We start from the raw sequence: 8,074 nt of genomic DNA, 5'->3' as shown, positions 1-8,074 counted from the left end.
AAAAAAAAAAAAAAAAAAAAAGAAATAATAATAGGTATCAGGTTAGCTTTTAAAAATTTTTTTAAAATATTCTGAGGGTAATATTTATTACATAATGTTTAATTATGCAGTTATTCAAATTTAGACGTTTGGAATCTAGCACATTGGACTTTCATTATTGACATCTCCTGTTGTCATCATGTAGCAAGTATAAGTCTTAGTCCCAGGAGTTTGCAAGTTGGAGAGTAAAGACAAATACATATAAAATCATATTTCCAGAGTTTATGAAATACAAAACCACCAGAGATTCTTTCATAGAGAATTGAAACTGATGGTTCAGGAAAACTAATTTATAACTAATATGTAAGAAAGACCAGAATATGAAATAAAAGACATGGTGTCCAGGTATGGACACTATCTCAGGTACTAAGTAACAAGGACCCAGACAGTCAATCTGGCAACAGAAATAGAAATGAATGTTGAATTTGGAAAAAAAAAAACACCAAATTTGATGTCTTATTGGAAGTATTGAAACAAGGATGGAAGAGTTTAAAAAAATTACTCAGTGTTCTATATGGAATAAATAACCGAGATATGTGGCATTATTTTCAGATATATGTTAATAAAAATGAGAGAGAAATTTTGACACTAAGTTGATAAATATGGCTTGGGACATATTGAGTTTGAAACAATGCAGACTTCCTGCTGGAGATGAAACTATTTTCACCAGTGGAATTCTCTGACAAGCAGACTCTGAGATTGAATTTGGTATGTATGTGCAGGGTTTATTAGGTTGTACACTTGGGCTCAATGTTAAAATGAAGGTAAGAAAGCAAGATTGAGCTGAGAGAGAAGTTGAGCTGTGATGCAAGCCAATAGCCTCAGCCAACCTCACAGAATACTCTGGAATTTAAAAGACCAGTTACAGTTTTGGAGAGCACAAATTGATGAGCCTTTATTACCTCAATGATTGAATGTATATAGGCTGACCTGGGAAAGGACGTGGTTTGGACAAGGCAGCTATGGTCATCCCTGAAGAAGCTGACAGATAAATGCTATTTACTGCTTGTACTCCCAACAGTTGAGAAAAAAAAAAAAAAGTCATTAAGCAGTGGCACATCACAGTGACTATCACAACTGTGAAACTGCAGTAAAGATAATAGTTGAAACTAGAGAAAAATTAGATAATTAGTGAATTCCAGTTCTGTTTCTGCTTTCAGCATTGGTAAGCAAAACACAAAATCTATCATGGTTATGGTTATTGTTTTTTGAAATGCTAGATTATCCTAATAGAAAACAAAATAATTTTGGAATTGGGAAGTACTCATTTATGTGTTTGCTTTTATACAAGCAGCAAATGTCCCTAAAATGAATTATTATTATTACCTACAACATGACTAGCAAATTAAGAAATTTTCTAATTGCTCATCTTTGCTTGCAACAGCTAGCTTGTGGGGGGCAAGAAATAGAGCAGTACGAAATAAAAATAATGAGAATTTTAAAATAATTTTGAATATTTTCTAATTAATCAGTTCAGAGACATACTGTGATATCACTAGCCTTTGGAAGACTTTACCCACAAGAGAGACTTTAAAAGTAATTTTCACGTTACCAAACATTCAAAATATTTGTCAAATTATAAAAGATTTCAAAAATATTTCAGAATGTTACCTAAAGTTCATATTCATCTGATATTCATCAACCACATTTTTTTCTAATAAATACATGTCACAGTTCTATACAATTTCTCATTTAAATACTGGAAATTATCTATTGATAAAATTATTTTCACAATGCAACAAAGCTACAAGAGCTTGACTAACTTTAGGTCTTAAAATGTATACACGTGTGTGTGTGTGTGTGTGTGTGTGTATTTTTTTATTGCTGTAGTTATTTTTCTTAGTAAAACAATGATGCTTCAAGATGAAAAAACATGTCATAGACTGAAAGAAAATATGTGCAAAATATGTTTCTGATAAAGGACTATTATTAAAATATACAAAGACCTGTTAAAACTCAAGAAAACGAAAACTACCCAATTAAAAAAATGGACAAAAAGCCATCAACAGTGGACTGGACAAAGAAAATGTAGTAATACATCTACACCATGGAATACTATGCTGCCATAAAAAAGAAGGAAATCATGTTCTTTGCAGCAACAGAGATGGAAGCCATTATGCTAAATGAATTAATGCAGGAATAAAAAAGCAAATACTGCATGTTCTTATAAGTGAGAGCTAAACATTGAGTACACATGGTTGCAAAGAAGGGAATAACAGACATCACCGCCTCCTTGGGTGGAGAGTGGGTTGGAGAGTGGGCCCAAAAACTACCTATCAGGCACTATTTCCTGGATGACAAAATAATCTGTACGCCAAATCCCCATGACACGCGCGTGCACACACACACACACACACACACACACACACACACACAGATATTTGTAGCAATTTTAGTTCGTGACTGCCGAAATTTGGTGCAACCAGGATGTCCTTCAGTAGGTGAATGGATAAACTATGGTACATCCAGACAATGAAATACTATTCAGCACTAAAAAAAAGGGAGCTATTAAGCCATGAAAAGACATAAATAAACCTTAAATTTATATTATTAAGTGAAAGAAACCAATCTAAAAGGCTATATACTATATGATTCCAGCTATATGACATTCTGGAAAAGGTTAAAGTGTGGAGACTGTAAAAGCATCAGTGGTTTCCAGGAGTTAGAGAAGAGTAAGGGATGGATAGGTGGAACCCAGGGTATTTTTAGGGCACTGAAACTGCTCTGTATGATACTCTACTTCCAGATATATGTCATTATACATTTGTCCAAATCTGCAGATTGCAGAACACCAAAAATGAAGCCTAATGTAAACTAAGGAATTTGGGTAGTAATGATTTGTTGGTGTAGGTTTGATTGTAATAAATGTACTGCTCTGGTGTAGGATGTTGGTAGTAGGGGATGGTGGGGAGGTGTGTGTAGGGTAGGGAGAATAAAGGAAATCTCTGTATCTTCTTCTCAATTTTGCTTTGAACCTAAAACTGCTCTAAAAATTAAAGCCTATTTAAAAACAACAATAATAAAAAACAAACTATTATAGAAAATGACTTGCATTCAGAAACTATTGAAGCAATATTTACTGTTAATAATTTGATATAGAAAAATCTTCCATTTTTTTTTCTCTTGCATTAACTGTGTTTTCCATAACTGTATTTTCTTATCATCTAATGAAAATCATTGTTCTATTTTAACTTCCTATCTGGCTGTCAGAGTGACATTAGTACCTTTACATGCCCCGTTGATAACAGGTATCTCTTCTTAACCTGAATTGCCATTGCTTGAGCGTCAGTACACCCTGCCTCTTCCGCAATCATCTGAAAAATTGTTAATCATTTTATACTGAATGGAACTAGACTCCCTGAGGGCCTCCTATGTATGGTTTTACTCTTTCAGAAATTCTAACATACTATTCTTTATTATTATTGAGAAAATTTTGTATAATTGTATTTTTAAGCAACAGTCCTTCTAATTTTCATTTTGTAGACTTTACCTACCTCCTCATCCCCACCTCTGCTAATGTAATTTAAAAAGCTTAAAATCTAGAGGCCCTTTTTTGAAAAGTTTCTGAACACCTAATTTGAAATATCAGAATTCTTTTTTCAATATAGGCAACTATTACCAACTAATTTTAGCTCCCAATTTCAAGGCCACTTAATATAAATAGGCTGAGTTTCTGAATGAGGCAATGGTTCATTAATAATCATTTTCTCTTGTTTGTTAGATCTCATATATTTCTGACAGATCTATAACTATATGATAATTTAGCAGATGTCGGGTAAAAGCTCTTTAAAAGACTGCTCAGCTCAAACATTGGAACATAGTTCTGGGTACCTTAAATGAAGAAAGTATATATTTGCTATAGTGAAAAAGAGATTTCCAATGGGCCTGATGACTCTAACCACCTGAAAGAGAGCAAATGGTAGGTCTCTGAAACTCGATTTTGGTGGTTCAGCCTTAAAAATGCTTAACAGAAAACAGTTAATTTTCTTTTATTTTTTGAAAGTGACATTGTTTCAAGTTATTTTCCTGACTTTCCGCTATTAGGGAGTCCCTGAGAACAAATAAATTTGTTTTAAAGCAATTCTTAATTAGATGCTTAAAGGAAGATGCTGTGAGCTGCCAACTCCATAATTCATTCAGCAGTCAGAACAAGCCAGGACCTAGAATGAGACTGGAAACAAGGTTGGAGAAAGCAGATCGGACAGCTGATGTGTTCCTGTAAGTCTGTTCCTAAGCCCAGAAGCCTTAAAAACGAAGACTGAGGTGACTAAATATCTTATTCTACCATTTCGCTCCCCAAAAAAGTGACAAGAGGACAAACATCAGAATAATTGTTTGAAGTGTTTGTGTCCATCTGGAGGGAGGGAACAAGAAAACTTGTCACAGCACTTTATTTTGATTTGAAGCCAGCTTGTCTGGTAGAGCTGAATGATAGATATTTGGGGACTGAGAGAGACTTTGAGAAAATAACAGAAATACTTAAAATGGATTTTAGAGAAGTTTTACTGAATATGGGAAAATGTATTTTCTAACACCCTTTGAAGCCTGCAGAGTCTTTTATATTACTCATCAGTGCTTTTGGAGTTAGTCTTGTGTATTCAGGAAGATGTAATTTAATACTAAGACTGGGCTCCATGTGGTTCAGATACATAGGGGTTACATGCACATTTAAACAATCACCCATAGACTGTATGGGCGAATACAGAACTTGCATTTAATTTTAAGAAATAAGTGTAAATCTGCAGAGAAATTTAAGATTCAGGGAGTAGTCATTGGGTCAGAGATTCTCAAAAGGGCAGTATTGCACCCAAAGAGGCATTTTTGGAAATTGTCAATGTGTTTTTGATGTCACAATGATTGAGGAGCATTATGGCTATTCAGTATGTAGGGACCAGGGATGCAGCATATCCTGTAATACTCAAAAGACAGCTCTATACAAGAAAGAGTTGTGTGTGCACATTGCTCTCAATGTCACATAAGAAATTTGTGTAGGTGAAAAAAAAAAAAAAGCCTGTTTTTTAAAAATACGTGTCTCAGCCTAAAAACTGTCATTTTGCAAATAAACACAAAGTTGTTTTTTGCATTGTTTTCATACGTGCATGCTATTTGAGTCACTAATACTACACCCTATCAATCTGCACTTATAGCTCTCAATCCCTGGTGGTACTACATTGAGATGCAAACACATGATTGCTTTATATGTCTGGAGTACTGGTGCCTGCACATTTGCATATTGAACATATAGTTTCATTTCATACATACAGTTTTATTACAAATGTCTTTCATGCCTTCTTTATCTGATAGGCATTAGGTTGATTCGAAGATTTTGAGTGCAGTAGGTTTTATTATCTATCTTTTATTATCTTTCATTTTGGAAGAATATAAAAGCTGTTACAAAAGATTTTCCATTAAAATGGAAGTTTTGTTTATCCATTCATCTGTTGAGGGACATTTAGGTTGTTTTCTTCTTTTGGCTATTATGAATAATGCTGCTATAAACATTGATATATGTAAGTTTCTGTGTGGATATATGTTGTATGTTTTCATTTCTCTGTAGTCTATACGTGGAAGTGGAATTGCTGGATCATATGAAAATTCTATGTTTAACTTTTTCAGGAACCACCAAACCATTTTCCACAGCAGCTGTACCATTTTATATCCCTACCAGCAATGCACGAGAGTTTCTGTTTCTCCATGCTTATTTTTATTGGTTTTTAATTATTGTAGCCATCCTAGTAGCCATGCAGTGGTATCTCACTAGTTGTTGTTGCTGTTTTGTTTTGATAACTTCTTTTGATTTATATTTCCTTAATGACCAATGAAATTTCATATCTGTTTATGTGTTTGTTGACCATTTGTATATTTTCTTTGGAGAAATGTCTATTTAAATCCATTGTTCATTTTAAAATGTATATTGGCTTTTTTTTTTTTTAAGATCTGGGATACGTGTGCAGAACGTGCAGGTTTGTTACATAGGTGTACATGTGCCATGATAGTTTGCTGCACCCATCAATCCGTCATCTACACTAGATATTTCTCTTAATGCTATCCCTCCCCTATCCCCCACCCCCCAACATGCCCTGGTATGTGATGTTACTCTCCCTGTGTCCATGTGTTCTCATTGTTCAACTCCCACTTACGAGTGACATTATGAGGTGTTTGATTTTCTGTTCCTGTGTTAGTTTGCTGAGAATAATGGTTTCCAGCTTCATCCATGTCCCTGCGAAGGACATGAACTCATCCTTTTTTATGGCTGCATAGTATTCCATAGTGTATATGTGCCACATTTTCTTTATCCAGTCTATCATTGATGGGCATTTGGGTTGGTTCCAAGTTTTGCTATTGAACAGTGCTGCAATAAACATACATGTGCATGTGTCTTTATAGTAGAATGATTTATAATCCTTTGGGTATATACCCAGTAATGGAATTGCTGGGTCAAATGGTACTTCTGATTCTAGATCCTTGAGTAATCATACTGTCTTCCACAATGGTTGAACTAATTTATACTCCTACCAACAGTGTAAAAGTGTTCCTGTTTCTCCACATTCTCTCCAGCATCTGTTGTCTCCTGAATTTTTAATAATCACCATTCTAACTGGTTTTGATTTGCATTTCTCTAATGACCCATGATAATGAGCTTTCCCCCCCCATATTTATTGGCCACATAAATGTCTTCTTTTGAGAAGCATCTGTTCATATCCTTCACCCACTTTTTGATGGGGTCGTTTTTTTCTTGTAAATTTGTTTAAGTTCTTTGTAGATTCTGGATATTAGCCCTTTGTCAGATGGATAAATTGCAAAAATGTTCTCCCATTCTGTAGGTTTCCTATCTTTTTATTGTTGAGTGTGATAAACAAATTGTGATGTACAGTGATATACAATGAAATATTATTCAGCCATAAAAGGGAATGAAGGTTTGATACATTCTACAACATGGATGGACATCAAAAGTATTATGCTTAGTGAAAGACACCAGACACAAAAAAGCCATATATTATATGATTCCTTTTATGTGAAATATCCAAAATAGGCAAATCCATAGAGATAGAAAGCAGATTAGTGGATGTCAGCAGATGGCAGGGGGAAGAACAGGAAATGACTACTTAAGGGATATGAAGTATTCTTCTGGGATGATGAAAATGTTTTGAAACTAGAAGGAAGTGGTAGTTCTACAATATTGTGACCACGTTAAATGCCACTAATTAATACACTCTAAAATAGTTGATTGTATATGATGTGAATTTCACCCAGTTTTTTTAAAAGGAGAAACTTAGGTCTAATAAGGTTTAAAATAACTGCTTTAGGGATTCTTATCTATTTTTGTTTCATGCATCCCATGGGCAGCCTTATTAGGCCTATGAAACCCTTCTCAAAATACCATTCGTAAATCCACAAAATAAAATATATAAAGAAGAAACATTATATTAAAATATAATATACCATTTGTATTCTCAAAACCCATTTGTAAATCCACAAAATAAAATATATAAAGAAGAAACATTGTATTAAAATATATCTACAAAAATATTTTAGAAAATCATTTTGTGATCTAGTAACATACTTGCTTCTTCACTGGGACTTAAATGACTAGATCTGGCAACAGATATAGCTACCATAATTTTGAAGTAGTGATGGTTGTAAGTGATAGAGATATCTGCAACATCTGGAAAGTGATATAACAATTATATGACATTTCTGTTGGAGGCACAAATCATAGTCACTATAATGTTAACACTACTACAGAGTTTGTTGCTTACATCCATAAATGCTCAATTTTAGTTAGAAATTAATGAAAATCAAAATGTAATCTTTTAAATAAAACCCAACTTCATGGAACCCCTAAACTCTGCCTCAGTATTGCAAACAGCTAGCAAATAGAATGGGCATACATTCTTTCTCCTTTGCCCTTTGGAATACCTTGGCAGAAGTGGTTAAGCAGAGCTAAAGAGGAGAATAGTGCAGGCCAATGCAAATGAAACAAAATAAAAAGCAACTATGTTGATGCACTGGATTCCTCTTTAAGACTGTCATG

This window comes from Cebus imitator, unplaced genomic scaffold (genome assembly GCF_001604975.1).
Source record: "Cebus imitator isolate Cc_AM_T3 unplaced genomic scaffold, Cebus_imitator-1.0 Scaffold606, whole genome shotgun sequence".
Lineage (NCBI taxonomy): Eukaryota > Metazoa > Chordata > Mammalia > Primates > Cebidae > Cebus > Cebus imitator.
This window is presented reverse-complemented; position numbering follows the sequence as displayed.